Raw genomic sequence first — 17,280 nt, 5'->3', positions numbered from 1 at the left:
ATGATATAATGAAAACTTATGGACATGTCACTAAGTATAAAACAAGAAAATGTGGCTGGCTGCTTGTCATTTGGCACATCTCTGGAGAGCCTATAGACTCACTGTGTATTGGAACATCCTTCAGAGAAAAGGGTGACTAATTAAACAGCTGACTCCTTTCCGTTGTCTGTTGAATGTTCTTATTGGTTAAACACCAGTAGGTGTTAATTTTCCCTCACTTCCAGTTTGTGTCACTGGCCCTCTGCATCTGGTCAGGTTGAACCTGAGATTGGAGTTGCCCTGGCAATGAAGGAATGCGGAAATCCAGCCTTTGACTCCAGAGGCACAGCTAACCTAGGGAGTCAGAAAACAAACCTCTAAAGATATTGGCCAAGGCTTTCCAGGACAACAGCATATGCTCAAGAGGTAGGCAGGCACATATGGATCTGGAGATTTGCATAAACTGGATATGATAGGAAGTGATTAGAGTATGATTTAGTTTCTCGCTAACCTGAATCCATTAGTAGTTTAGTTCTGAAAATATCCATCCAGCTTTAAAAATAAGTCACTCCAATGAAAATGGCAGCCAATTCTACTTCAACTCAAAACAAGATGGAATAATACTGTCCTTTAAGTATTAGGATAAACAGGGTTTTAAAATTTTACTAGGTTTTAAATTACTATTAAGCTATTTATTAACCCATTAACTTATAGTAATTTCCTAACCTACCAATGTGCAGGACAGTGCTTATAATGTTACAGACTTATTTTATTTATTCTACATATAGTAGCACATAGGATTGTTAATGCTATACCTGTTTCACAGAATAGAAAACAGACACTCAAATCAATCAACTTGTCCAAGATTATAAAGCTAATATACTAGCTATAGAGCTAGCAACCAAAATCTGCCATGACTACAAATTTCAAAATTCTATGCCACTGCTTTTTTTGTTTGTTTGTTTGTTTGGTTGGTTGGTTGGTTGGGGTTTTTTTTGTGTGTGTGAAGTAAGACAATAGATCTTACGGGGGGGGGGGAAATGAAAGAAAGAAGTTAAAACTATTCCTTTAAAAGTGTTAACTAGAGCTGATTCCCTTTCTTCAAGTTTGTTCCAAACACTTATCAGTTTTGTTGTTTTTGACCTGGAGAATCTGAAACTGGAGAATCTAAAACCCAGTGCTTCAGTAGAACCTGGAATTTCACGAGCCATGATTGAAAGGTTGCTCTCTACTCTTAATTGCCTCACACTGTAGTAATGCCATATTAAAGGCTTTTGAGACTCAGGAGTAAGGTGAAATATTGCCGTACATGATCTCTAGGATTTCTTCTAACCCCTTTTTTCCTATGCTTTCCTAAGCTAAACTTTTGTATAGAGCGGGGGGAAGGGAGACGTCACCTAATCTTTTGCAAGTCTCAACTCAAAATGTACTGGACTGAAAAACTATATATAATAGAATTTCTCATTGAATTTTTCCTTTTTTAAAAACTTTATGGAGGTAAATTGATATAAGAGAACTACACTATTTAAATGTGTTTAAGCGTGGTAGGTTTGGACATATGCAAATCACTACAATTGAGATAAATACAATCCAACACTTCCTAAAGTTTCCTGTGGCCTCTTGTTTTTGTTTGTTGTTATTGTTGTTGTTGTTATTGTTGTTGTTGTTTGTGGTAAGATCTACTCTCTTAACAAATATCGAAGTGCAAAATACTGTATTGTTAACTGCAGACATTATGATGTACAACTAATCTCTAGAATGTATTCCTCTAGCTGAGCTGAAACTAAATACTTATTGCACAACTCTCCATTTCCCCATTCCCAACCCCTGGAAACTACTACAGTATTCTCTGCTTCTATGACTTTGACTATTATAGATACTTCGTGTAAGTAGAATTGTGCAGTATTTGGCTTTCTCCGTCTAGTTTATTTCACTTAGCATAACATATTCAAGGTTCATCCATGTTATCACAAATGGAAGAATTTCCAGTTGTTTAAGGCTGAAAAACATTTTATTGCATCTATATAACACTTTTTTAAATCCATTCTTCTATCAATGAGCACTTGTGTTGTTTCCATATGTTGGTTATTGTGAATAGTGCTGTAATAACATGGGATCTTAACTATTTCTTTAAGATTTTAATTTTAATTCTTTTGGATAAATATCCAGAAACAAGATTGCTAGTTGATATAGCAATTCTATTGTTAATTTTTTGAGGAACTGTCATACTGTTTTCCACAGTAGGTTAACCATTTTACATTCCCCTCAACGGTGCACAAAGTTTCCAATTTCTCCACATTCTCACCAACATGATGTTTTAGGGGTTTTGTTTTATATTTAATAATAGCCATCCTAACAGGTGTGAGGTGATCTCTCATTGTAGTTTTTATTTGTATTTCCTGATAATTAATGATGTTGAGCATCTTTTCCTATATGTATCAGCCATTTGTATGTCTTGTTCAGAGAAATGTCTGTTCAAATCATTTGCCCATTTTTTAATCTTGTTATTTGGTTTCTGGGAGCATTTTTGTTTGTTCATGAGGGTTTTTGGGTTTTTTTTTGGTTTTACTATTGAGTTCTAGAATTTCCTTATATATTTGGGATATTGACCTCTTACCAGATATACGGTTTGCAAACATTTTCTCCCATTCCATAAGTTGTATTTTTATTCTATTGGTTTCCCTTGCTGTACAAAAGCTTTTTAGCTTGATGTAGCTCCACTTGATAATTTTTGCTTTGGTCACCTGTGCCTTTAGTGACATGACATATCCAAGAAATCACTTCCAAAATCAATGTCAGGAAGCTTTTCTTTTATATTTTCTTCAATGAGCTTTATAGTTTCACGTCTTACATTTAAATCTTTAATCAATTTTGAGTTGATTCTTGTGTATAGTATAAGATACGGGCTAATTTTGTTTTGTTTTCCTATGTGTATATCCAGTTTTCCAACATCATTTTTTGAAGAGATTATCTTCAAAATACCACTGTGTATTCTTGATATCTTTGTGAAACATCAGTTAACTATATATGCATAGGTTTGTTTCTGAACTCTCTACTCCATTGCATTGGTCTGTATATTTGTCTTTATGCCTGTACCACACTGTTTTAATTATTGTAGTTTTGTAATATTATATACATATATATAATATTACAATAGTTTTGTAATATTATATACATATATATAATATTACAAAACTACTATATTACAAAACTATTATATATATGTATATAATATTACAAAACTACCATAATATTATATATATATATTTTAATCAGGTATTGTAATGTCTCAGTTTTCTTCTTTCTCAAGATCACTTTGACTGTTCTGGGTCTTTTGTGGTTCTAATAAAATTTATGATTGCTTTCTCTATTTCTGTAAAAATTTCTCTGGGGTCTTGATGTGGATAGCATTGTATCTATAGACCATTTTGGGTAGTATGGACAATTTAACAATGTCTTCCAACTCATAAAAATGGAATATTTTAAATTTGCATTTTATTTAATTTCTTTCATCATTATTTTGTAGTTTTAGTGTATAAGTCTTCTGCTTTCTTAGTAAAGTTTTTTTTCTTAAGTATTTTATTCATTTTGTTGCTGTTATAAATGGGATTTTTCTTTTAAGTTCCTTTTCGAATGGTTCATTAGTATATAGAAACACAACTGATATTCATATGTTGATTTTGTATCCTGCAAATTTACTGAATTTGTAAATATTTTAGGCTTTGCAGGCTATAAGCAAATCAATAAGTATGATTCACCATACTAAAAGAATGAAACATAAAAATCACATGATCATCTCAATACATGCAGAAAAAGCACTTGACAAAATTTAACACCCTATCATGATAAAAAAAAAAAATCACTCAACAACTTAGGCATAGAAGGAATGTACTTCAATATAAAAAGGCCATATATGATAAGTTCACAACTAACATCATACTCAATGATGAAAAATTGAAAGCTTTTCTTCCAAGACCAGAAAAAGAGCTTTCCCTCTAAAATCAGGGAAAAAAGATGCCCACTCTTATCACTTCTATTCAACATAGCACTGAAAGTTCTAGTCAGAACAATTAGGCAAAGAAAAATAAATAAGAGAAATTCAAGCAGGAAAAGAAAAAGTAAAATTACCTGTTAGCAGATGACATAATCTTATCTGTAGAAAATCTGATTTTTAATTAGTAAACCATAAAGAAAAAGTTGAGAACCATATGATTTCACTCATACGTGGAATATAAAACTGAAAGCAACGAACTAACAGACAAACAGAGACTCATGACATGGACAACAGTTTAGTGGTTACCAGAGGGAAGAGGCAAAAGGGAAGAAGATAATGGTAAAGGGGTCAAATATATGATGATGGAAGGAAATTTAACTTTGGGTGGTGAAACACACAATGCAATAAATATATGACATATTGTTGAATTTTACACTTGTAACCTATATAATTTTGTTACCTATTTATGTCATTTCAATAAATACAATTTAAAAAAACGTAATGAGGTAACATGCCCTGAAATCGGACAATTAGAACTTCAAAGACTCACTGTATATTTTATCTTCTAAATTAAAAAAGAAAAAGAAAAAAGGGAGTTTTATATTTCCCTTTAGTGACATCTTGATGCTCTTTGCCTGCTTAAAATAATAAATGTTTTCTTGCAGCCTTAGTGGGAAAGTAGGGACTTTTTATTGATGCAAACTATCGGCATTTAGATTCATGATCCACAGGAGGTCTATGTCCTGGGTGACCACAGAGCATTCCTAAAAGACACACAACACACTTTCTCAGGATTCCTTGGTGATCCAGGGTGAGTGCTCTAGTGCCTGCCCTTCCCACCCCCACCACCACACCTTTACTCTGTGTATTCAGTACCCAGAAGCCAGAAGCTAGGAGTTAGGCTTGTGCCAAACTGAAGCAAGGTAACCAAGGTACTAGTGCTTCTGGAAGCAGAAATTGGGTTCATGTGGGAATGCTGGAGGGAAAAAAAGTAGCTATATCCTGCATTATTACCAAAGAATCAAGTTCTAAGGTGTCTATGTTGTGTGACTGAAGAAGTTTAATTTGTTAGGAGGATGGATCTCTAGGTATTTCATTGACAACCAGGCCGTTTTATTGTGGACTCAAGCTCAAGGGGTCTTAAATTTTAACTGTTGTTCAGGAACAAAGTTTACATTGCAGTAGGATGATATTTCATCATAAATGCTGATCATAACTGAAATCTATTAACATTCCCTTCTCCCATAATATTTAAAACTCAGAAATGAAACTGGATATAAGGCAGAAGTCAACAAACTTTTTCTGTAAACAACCAGATATTTTAGCCTTAGCACACTGTTAGGTATCTGTTGGAATTACTCAGTTCTGTTCTTATAGCATAAAAGCAGCCATAGATATTTTGTAATTGAATGAGGATGGCTATTATCTAATAAACCAAAATGCTATTAAAAAAAAAAACAGGCAGCTGCTAGAATTTGGCCCATGGGGCATAGTTTGCCAACCTCTGATATGAGATAAGTGAGAAGCCTCACAAATCTTAGAGCTCCCTTCTTGGAGGGCCTGACTATCTAAGTGATAGATTTGGCAAAGTTTCTCATCTGAAAGATGTGTTTCCTTATGGACCCTGCCCTACTTGACCCTGAGTTCCCTCCTCTTCTTTTCTATCCTATACAAATTCTTTGTGTCATCAATCTGAACTCATCAAGCAAAACAGGGCTGTCACCAGACTAATAGCTGTTTCACTTCTTATGGTGGTAGCCAAGCTCTCTCTGGTCTGGCAGCCATCTCTCCCATTTCCAGCAATGACTGATAACAGGAAGAGGCCTTCGTCTGCACAAAGAGAGCTAGGGAGAAAATGATTTTCTCTTTCAATACAAAAAAAAGGTTAAAAATGCCAATGTTGTGTTTGCACTATATTTATTCTATTATCCTGACCTTGAAAACTGAAAGTCAACCACCATATAATCACACATAATTGTCTGGTAATGTCTGTCTTTGAAACCAGAACACTGAAATCAGTTTTCAGAGCTGAAATTTACACAGTAATTAATTTTAAACTCATGCAACTCAGACATGCCAAATATATGTTATTTAGTCAAATCTGGATGAAGATGTGTGGTATTAAAGTGTCCGATATATTTGGGCCACAGAAGGTTTACAATGAAGGAAAGTAAATATGTACTTTTAGATGCATTTGTCATAGGCAACATTTCCTGACAACTAAAAAGCTGGTACGATGGAATTTAGAAAGATTCCCTCTCTGTTTTGTCTACTCTTGGCACCAGATTAATCAATCTCATAAGTATATAGGATCCAATCAAATAATTGGTTATCCGTAACAATACTGAAAGGCTTATGGAGACAACAAACAGTGTGTTACCCAAGTCCTGAATTATATACAGTTGACTCGAGCAGATTGCCAACAAGAGCCAAGCAGTGGTATCTAGCTCCAGAAACTTAAGTTTGTTTGAAGCAGGACCCTATAAAGTATGTGAGGGAGGTAGGAAGAAAGTGGGGGTACAGAAGAAAGTGATAGGCCCATCCAGAAAAGCTGTACAGCAAGGATAAAAAGAATGCTAGAGCCCAAACAAGGATACTGGAGTACAAAAAAAAAGGAATCTGCAGGTTGTAGACCAGTGTTTCTCTAAAGTTTATGTGTGTGTAAATCACTTGGGGTCTTATTAATGTGCAAAGTCTGATTCAGTAGGCCTGTGGTGGAGGCCAAGATACCGTAATCTTTTTCTTTAACTTGTATTTTATTTTGTTTTTTATTTTGCTACTGAAATTCTTATAAGCACCTGAGAGTAATTAAGGTGCTGCTGGTCCCAGGACACACCTTGCTCACCTGAGTAGCAAAGTTGGCAGTCTTCAGTAGTTATGACTGGAAAAAGATAGGTGGGGAATAGAATATAACCCTTAGAAATCAATCCATTCAAACTTCTCATTACACAGATAAGGAAATGAAAGTCAGGAAGTTTAAGTGGTTTGCTCATGGTTTATTTAATAATAAAGTCTTTGACTCCAGTTTTGATGCATTTTACATCTCTATAAAATTTCTACTAATTCAGAAAGATACATGCACTCCTATATTCACTGCAGCACTATTTACAATAGCAAAGATATGGATGCAACCTAAGTGGGCATCAAAGACAATTGGATAAAGGTATTATACATATATATAATGGACCCTTACTCAACCATTAAAAAGAATGAAATCTTGCCATCTGCAACAACATGGATGGTGTAACGCAAAGTGAAATAAGTCAGAAAGAAAAAGACAAATACTACATGACTTTACTTATATGTGGAATCTAAAGAACAAAATAAACAAAACAGAAACAGACTCATAGATACAGAGAACAAACTGATGATTGCCAAATTGTAATGGAATTGGAGGGCTGGATGAAAAAGATGAAGGAATTAAGAAATTCAAGTTGGTAGTTACAAAATAGTAAATATATATACCCACACACATACACACAGAGGATTCCCAGATATATGCAATGGCTAGGTTTTTTGGAGAGAAGTATGATTTTTGATGAATTATTTTTAAATGGGTATTGTGAAGAGATATTTCCAAATCAGGATTCTTTCTTTTATTAATGACAATTTCTTAATAATCCTATAACCATTCATTTGTTCCCCCATTGAATCCAGGAATGTGTCAGAAAGAAAAGAGGCCAACTTGGTTCATCAAATTTCCTATATTTTGAATAGTTTTTAAACACAAAAATACTTTGATTTAAAATACTGTGAAAATACATGATCTGAAGAATTGTATCTTTTAAAAATATAACGTATCTATAGTCTTGAAAAAAATTAACAAAATTCTGGGACTCCACAAAATTTCCTGGAAAAATGACAAAATTATTTTCTTTATCACTGTGTATATAGGTAAATTCTAAGTCAGTACTTATAATTGTGGTCTTGGCCAGTCTAGCCAACCCAATATCTTAGTCTCCTTCCAACTTTTATTCAAAGTTTAAAATCCCTTCAAACATTTGAGCCATGCAATATGATAAAATCATTTAAAAATCTTTGGGATTTAATATGGAATGACATCAGAAATATGGCAGAATCAGAGATGTCCCCAGAACTCTCCCCTTGAAACAAAAATAAACTGACCATCTAAAACTCAAACAAACAAACAAACAAAACAAACAGCTTGCACACAATCATATTTGAGTGATGGATCTGCAAATAAGAACTACCATAGGTCAGAACCATGGGAGTTGGACAGTAGACTGGGAGTAAATAAGAGGCTGCCTCTTGCAGCAAGAGCTCCCTGAAGGAGGAGGAAGAAGGAAGAAATTGCAGCAGGTTCCCAAAACAGCCATGCCTGAAAGAGCTGTGAACTCGTAGCAGCGAAGCCCAGGGATGAGGGCAGAAAGCAGAGAAGTGGAGACAGCAAAAAGCAACAGCTGATTACTACCAGCCATGGTTGAAAAACTAAAAGCTGAGCTGCAGCCCCACCCTCCAACCCAGAAGGCCCCTCCAACTATATGTTCCAAGACCGAACACAGCAGAGCCCCAGGGGAATCTAAGCAAATGACAGTGAAACTTTTGCTAACACTGACAGGAACTGAAACTGAGAGTAGTGAGAATGATTGAATTTTTTTTTTAAATAAAAAAACATTATTAAGACATTATATAAAGCAGGGATCCAAGAGACTTAGATGTCACCTACTGGAAACCAAAAGAAAAATGCCTTCTTAGCAAGAGGCTAAAGAGAGAACTTTATATAATCTTCTTTCCGGGGGCAGGGGTGGGGAAGGCAGTATACAATTTCATTAGTGCCCAGGTGGAGAAATAATCAATTAAACACCATGAACAACAAAGATGAAAAGGCAGCTCAGAAAGAAAGAGAAAAATCTCCAGAAAATAAGCCTAAAGGCATAGAAATTTTAGAGTTAAGTAACAGAATTCAGAATGGTACTTCTGAAAAACTCAATGAGATCCAAAACAACTCATATCAACAATTTCAGGAATTAAAAAAACACATAGATGAGCAGAATGAGTTCTTTAAAAAGGAGATCGAAAACCTCAAAAAGAACCAAATAGACCTTCAGGAGATGAAGAACACACTGCAAGAGCTGAAAAATGAAATAGCAAACTTGGGAAATAGAGTCCACCAAATGGAGGAAACAATCAGTGATTTCGAGGATAGAAATCTAGAAATAAATCAAAAGGAAGAAGAGAGAAACCGAAGAATGAAAAATAATGAAAAAGAAACAAAAACTAGCTGATACCATCAGGAGAAGGAACCAAGAATAATGGGCATTCTCGAAGGGGAGGAAAAGGAGCAGGGATTAGAAAGCGTTTTCAGACAAATAGTTGATGAGAATTTCCCAAATCTTAAGAATGAACTGGAGTTTGGAATTCAAAAAGTCAATAGAGCATTCAATCATCTCAATACAAAAAGGCATTCTCCAAGACACATTGTATTAAAATTATCAAAAAACAATGAAAAAGACAGAATTGTCAGGGCATCCAGGGAAACGAAGATAATAATCTATAAAGAAAAACCCGTTAGATTATCATTGGATTTCTCAGCACAAACCTTACAAGCCAGAAAGGAGTGGAATCAAATATTCAAACTAATAAATAAAAGGAACTACTAGCCAAGAATAATGGATCCAGCAAAGCTCTCCTTTAGATATGAAGGAGAAAGAAAGACCTTTTCAGACATACAAAATGAGGGAATTCTCCACTATGAGGCCTACATTACAGGAAATACTGAAAGGGATCAGCTCACCTAAAACAAAATGACAAAAAAATAAAAATAAAAATAAGTATGAGTAAGGCAACTAGCAGGAAGATAAAAGCAGAATAATGCAACCCTTACTAAGAACAGGGCATTATAAGCTTAAAAAAGAAGAGATTTGCTACTGCAAAATAGTAATGAATATACAACGTATATAGGGACAAATTGAAATAACTATAACAGAAAAGGGGAGGATTCAAAGATCCAAATTCACGAAGAAGAATGGAGATAAGGCACAAGTAGAAGAAAATGGACAACTGTATATATATAACTATCCTTTACATATTCATTACGGTAACCACATGTCAAAGATTCAGAACCAAATTATATAACATAAAACAAGAAGGACCAGAGGGGAAACCCACAAAACCCAACTAAAATTAAAAAAAAAAAAAAAACAAAAAACCAGACACACAAGGACAAAGAAGCAATGGAAACACCAAGCTACCAGAAAGGAAAAGAAAAAATGGCTATAAGAAGACCTCATGGACTAAACTCACCAATAAAAAGGCACAGAGTTGCACACAATGGACCAAAAAACAAAGCCCAACAATATGCTGCCTCTAGGAGACACATCTCAGCTTCAAACACAAACTAGATTCAAAGTGAAAGGGTGGGAAATGATATTTCAAGCAAATGGCACTCACAGAAAACTGAGAGTAGTAGTACTAATATTGGATGAAATAGATATTAAAATAAAAAAGGTGAAGAAAGATACTGAGGGACACTTCATAATGATAAAGGGAATCATGTACCAAGAAGATATAACAATTGTGAATGCCTATACTCTCAATCAGGGAGCCCCAAAATATAGAAAGCAATTATTAACAGAACTAAAGGGAGAAACAGGCCATAACACTATCATAGTAGGGGACCTAGATATCCCGCTGTTAATAAAGGACAGATCATCCAAACTGAAAATCAATAAGGAAAGAACATTCTTAAATGATACATTAGACCAAGTGGACATAATTGACATTTACAGAGCCTTTCATCTCCAAACAGCTGCTTATACATTCCTCTTTAGTGCACATGGAACATTCTCAAGGATAGACCACATACTAGGTGGGACACGGAGATATCTTCAACAAATATAAGAGGGTTGAAATCATACCAACCATATTCTCCGATCATAATGCTTTGAAGCTAGAGATGAACTATACAAAGAAAGCAGAAAGAATCACAAATTCATTGGGATTAAACAACATGCTATTGAAGAATAACTGGGTCAGAGAAGAAATAAAAAAGAGATCAAGAGATACATAGAAACGAATGATAATGATAGTACAACATATCAAAATTTTGGGGACACAGCAAAAGTGGTCATAAGAGGAAAGTTCATATCATTATAGGCCGATCTCCAAAAACAAGAACGAGCCCAAATAAACAACCTAATGCTTCACCTTAAAAAACTAGAAAAGGAAGAACAAATGAAGTCTATGAAGAACAGGAAGAAAGAAATCATCAAAATTAGAGGAGAAATAAATGAAATTGAAAATAAAATAAAACAAATAGAAAAAATAAATGCAACAAAGAACTGGTTCTTTGGGAAGGTTAATAAAATTGACAAACCCCTGGCTAGACTCACTAAAGGAAAAAGAGAAAAAACACAAACAAACAAAATCAGGGAATGAAAGTGGAAAAATTATGACAGACATCGCAGATATACAAAGGATCATACAAGAATACTATGAAAAAGTATATAACACCAAATTTAATAACCTAGAAGAAATGGGCCAGTATTAAAAAAAATTACAAACTTCCTAGACTGAATCAAGAACTGGAAAATCTAAATAGACTGATCAGCATTATGGAAATTGAAACAATCATCAAAAACTTACCAAAAAGAAAAAGTCCAGGACCAGATGGCTTCCCTAATGAATTCCACCAAACATTCAAAGAAGATTTAATGGCTATTCTCCTCAAACTCTTCCAAAAAATTAAACAGAAGGCAGTACTTCCCAACTCATTTTATGAGGCCAATATTACCCTGATGTCAAAACCTGGTAAAGATAACACAAAAAAAGAAAACTACATACCAATATCTTTTATGAATGCAGATGCAAAACTCCTAAATAAGATACTAGTGAACCAAATACAGCAACATACTAAAAAGATTATATACCATGATCAAGTGGGCTTCATCCCAGGGGCACAGGGATGGTTCAACATATGCAAATCGATTAATATGATACATCACACAAACAAATTAAAAAATAAGGGTCATATTGACAAGATACAGCATCCATTTATGATCAAAACACTTCACAAAATCGATATAAAAAAAAAGTACCTAAACATAATAAAGACCATATATGAGAAACCCTCAGCTAACATTATATTTAGTGGTGAAAAACAAAAACTTTTCCTCTAAGATCAGGAACAAGGCAAAGTTGTCCACTATCATCACTGTTATTTAATATAATTTTGGATGTCCTAGTAAGTGCAATTAAACAAGATAAAGATATAAAAAGCAACCAAATAGGAAACGAAGAGGTCAAACTTTCACTATTTGCAGATGACATGATTCTCTATATAGGAAAACCCTAAATTCCACAAGAACACTACTAGAAACAATAAGCAAATACAGTAAAGTTTCTGGATACAAAAATGAATGTTCAAAAATTCATAGCGTTCCTATACTCTAATAACGAAGTGTCAGAAAATAAGTGGAAAAAATAATTTACTTTGCAATTGTTACAAAAAAAATAAAATACCTAGGAATAAATCAAATGAAAACTATAACCCTCTATTAAAAGAAAGCAAAGAAGGTACAAAGAAATGGAAAGTATTACATGTTCTTGGATTGGAGGAATGAACACAGTTAAAATGAACTTATTACCTAAAGCATTATACAGATTTAATGCAATCCTCATCAAAATCCCATCGGCATTTTTTGAAGAAATAGAACAAAAAATCATCAGATTTGTATGGAAACACCAAAGACCCCGAATCACCAAAGCCATCCTGAGAAAAAAGAACAAGGTTGGAGACATCACTCTGACTGACTTCATATTATACTACAAAGCAACAATAATCAAAATGGCATGGTATTGGCAGCAAAATGGACACACGGACCACTGGAACAAAATCGAGAGTCCAGAAGTAAACCCATATTTATATGAGCAAATAATTTCTGACAAAAAAAGCCAAAAACATACAGTGGAGAAAGGAAAGCCTCTTCAATAAATAGTGCTGAGAAACTGGAAAGCCACCTGCAAAAGAATGAAACTAGACTGTTGTCTATCACCACACAAAATTAATTCTAAATGGATTAAGGACCTGAATAGAAGACCTGAAACAATAAATGCATAGAAGAAAACATAGAAACTAAACTCAAGGATCTTGGACTTAAAGAGGATTTTATGAATTTGACCTCAAAGGCAAGGGAAGTAAAAGCAAAAATAAATGAATGGGACTACATCAAACTAAAAAGCTTCTGTACAGCAAAAGAAACCATCAACAAGGTAAAGAGACAACCATCCAAATGGTAAATATATTTGCAAGTAATGCATCCTATAAGGGCCTGATAACTAAAATATACAAAGAACTCATATGACTCAATAACAACAACTAAAAAAACAAAAAATCCAATCAAAAAATGAGCAGAGGACTTGAACAGACACTTCTCCCTAGAGGACATACAAATGGCAGACAAATATATGAAAAGATGCTCAACAGCACTAGCTATTAGGGAAATGCAAATCAAAAGCACAATGAGATACCATCTCACACCTGTTACAATAGCTATAATCAATAAGACAAGTAAGAGGATGCAGAGAAATAGGAACCTACATACACTGCTGGTGGGACTGCAAATTGGTACAGCCACTATGGAAAGTAGTATGGAGGTTCCTCAAAAAACTCAGAACTGATCTACCATATCATCCAGCAATCCCTCTACTGGGTATTTACTCCAAAGTCTTGAAAACATATATTTGAAAAAATATTTGCACACCGATGTTCATAGCAGCATTATTCACAGTGGCCAGGACATGGAAGAAACCTAAGTGTCCTATGATAGATGATTAAATAAAGAAGTTGTGGTACATATATACAACAGAATATTACTCAGCCAAAAGAAGAGATGAAATACTGCCGTTTACTACAACGTGGATCATCTCGAGATAATCACGCTAAGTGAAATAAGCCAGTCAGAAAAAGTTGAAAACTACATATCACTTACATGTAGTGTAAGCAACAAACATAAAGGACAAACATACAGAGACTCATGGACATGGACAATAGACTAGTGGTTACCAGAGGGTGGGTGGGAATGGCGGGGAGGTAGATGGAGTAAAAGAGGTCAAATATGTGATGACAGAAAGAAATCTAGCAATGGGTGGTGAACACACAATGATATATATATGAAAAGATGCTCAACATTGCTACTCAACAATTACTCAACAATTACTGTCGAATTTTATATCTGAAACTTACTTGATTTAGTTAACCAATGTCATCATAATAATTTTTTTAAATGTCTTTGGAGAGGGGGAATGTTACATTTCTGAGCCTGCTGTTTTATCTTCCCCTGACATTCATGGGCAAGTGGCCCATTCAGAGACTCCTCAGATAATGAAAAAGCCAAAAATCGAAGCTCAGCTAATGCTCATATTTAGTTTAACAAGTGCTATGCCTCTCTGGCCAAATTTAACTTCATCTGGAGAATGGCAGAGAAATGAATGCTTCACCCTATGTCCCAGTATTCTGTCAGATCACTCAAGAAGACCTCCACCACTGAGACTCACGAAGTCTTCATAAAGGTATTTCATAAACATCCCCTGACAGCCCCTCTGTGGTTTTGTACTTAGCCATTGGCCTGGCAGCTAGTTCTGGAACATTTGACTGGGGATCTGTTGCTGGCCCTCCTCCAGATGGGCAGACCTGGGATTTGTAGGCATACATTTAAATACCTTATTTAGCTGTGCATGTTCCATAGTAATTGCTTCTGCCTTCAATTGAATTGGTGCTTAGTAATTTTCTCCCTACACCGAGAATACAGATAAAATTTTATGAGCCATGCTGGCCCTGAGCTGGACAACTGCAAAGGCTCCTTTCACACTGAGAACAATGAATGAGAGAAGAAAAAGATATGCCACAGATGATGGGGAGCATGTGGGACTTCATGTTCCAGAGCATGGTGACGAATCTTGCCTGAGCCATCATTCATGCCTCTTCCTTTCAGCTTCTTCCCCTGATTTTTATCAATGGGAGAGATAAAACCTAGTAAGAAAAGAATGACCCTCAGGAGATTACTTAATGATTTCTGATGGGGGGTACAGAATAACTTTTTTCTATTACTTTCCCTTTACATTCCCTGCCCCTCAAAAAATGTTTGAAGACACTAACAGGGCATTTCACCAACCCTGGGACTTTGCTTTCTGAATGTACTGTAAGCATTCTTAGATGAGTTCATCGATAAGAGTATTTTCCACTGAATGACTTGCATAAAACGGGAGTTTGTATTTAGCAGCAAATGTGTTTCTTCCTCATGCCATGTTCTGGAGCAACAAAGTTTTAAAGTTTCTGTTCTATCTGTTCTGTGTTTGGCCAGCCAGCCTGTTTCTGTCTGCCTTGCTCACTGCTTCTATTCACCCAGACAGGTGCAGAGTGACCCCCAAGAGGACATTTTGGCCCATGCACTGTCAGTGTTGTAATCACCAGTGGCAATGCCAGGCACTGAGGAATGTAAATCGTCATGAGTAGGGGAGTTCATATAATGTCTCTGGGCATTCAGCTTGGACTTATCAACTACCATAGGTAGCTTTATTGAATACTGAGTGATTATGACTTAGAAACAATGCTGAAATTTATTAAGAGTAAGTTTTGGCCTGGTATCACTGTCACATTGCATTAGAGAAAGTTCTCGCTTGCCTTGGTCATTCAGCCTGAGCTGAAAACACCCCCTTGCTGCTGCCCAGGAATCTCTGATGCTGCTGATTAGCTCTGCTTGTATCTGTTAAGGTAGAGAACTCATGATGACACAGCTTTCCATGTGGCAGTGTCCTGGTGAACCTTGAAGGTCCAGTTTGGAAGGAGGGAAAACTCCACTGTCATTCCCCTAGGGTAAACTGGTTCTTCATCCATTGTTAACAAGTGCTTGAGAAGACAGTGCCTCCAACATACCAAGCCCTTCTCTTCCCTCATCCCTTCAACAAATCCACCCCTATTCCTGTGCTCTTCACTTTAGGAAAGTCTACCACCATCTCCTCAGTTGTCTAAATTAGAAACCGAGGTCATTTCTAGCACTTTCCTCTCTCTCACATCCCAGGCCCCTTCTTATTCAGTAACCAAGTCCCATTCATTCAGTCTCCATAAGGTCACATGAATATATTACTCCTCTTTATTCTCATTACTAGTTACCTAACTCAGGTTCCCATCACCATAAGAATAAAATTCAGACTTTTTAACACTGCATTTAAAGTTTATGGCCTTCAAGTCTCCCCACTCATTTTTTTCCACCTCACTTTTCACTGTTATCTTCCATATCCTTATACTTGCTTGACTCCAACTATTCTTTCCCAATCAAATCAAACTCTTTCATTCTCCCCCCCCCTTTTGGTCAGAAGTGCCCTTTTTCTTGCCTTTTCACTAAGAAAAATTCATACCCACCATCTTTCATAAGACTCTCTCTGATGTCCTTTATCTGCAATGATTTTTATTGTATTATAATCAGGATTTTGCATGACTATTATCTAAAATTACCTTGGGTCTTTGTAGTTTCTGAATCTCTAGTTTTTAGTATGTATTCTTTAGACACTGATATTTAGGGAAGGGAGAAAGGAAAGGAATTCATTAATGTGTTACTTAGAAAGATAGATATACAGATATATGGAAAGCACAAGTTATATCTTTTATATATTTTATGTGGGTAGATATACTGTATTTCTAAGGTGAGTGGGAGTCAAAGCATTTGGAGGAAATGGCTGTTGTCTCCACAGCCTCATTTCGGACAGTAAGTAGAACTTCCAACAAATCGAGCAACTGTCCCATGTGTAATGAAGTCAGGTATTTTATTAGAAAATTACATTTGTTCCGCAAGTCCAAGACTTTCAGCCAATTTCAGGAATAAAAGGTCACTGGCATAATACATCCCCAACATGCCAAGATTCTCTCCTGTTGTGCTCCTGGGTCAGAGGGATGCTGCCTAGAAGGTAATCAAGGAATATAAATATAGTTCCAAAACTTCAGACCAGGTAGATCTGGGTGGAAGGGGATGAAGTAGTAAACATAATATGCTTGGGACAAGAAATAAGCTTTAAAGAAAGTCAAGATACATATTGTATTTTCTTTGAATATTCCAATTCATTTATACACACACACACATGCGCGCGCGCGCGCGCACACACACACACACACAAACTAAAAGGTTATTAAGATAGACATTGTAATTTATTCTCTTGCTGGAGAATGGCAATATTAGTGTGGATGAAGTGTTATTTAATCTGCCAAATGCTAAATTTCTTAATAGCTAATACCTTTCATTTTTGTGCTGCTGCAACACACACACACACACACACACATCACTTCTCACAAGGGA

Source organism: Rousettus aegyptiacus, unplaced genomic scaffold (genome assembly GCF_014176215.1).
Source record: "Rousettus aegyptiacus isolate mRouAeg1 unplaced genomic scaffold, mRouAeg1.p scaffold_m13_p_6, whole genome shotgun sequence".
NCBI lineage: Eukaryota > Metazoa > Chordata > Mammalia > Chiroptera > Pteropodidae > Rousettus > Rousettus aegyptiacus.
This window is presented reverse-complemented; position numbering follows the sequence as displayed.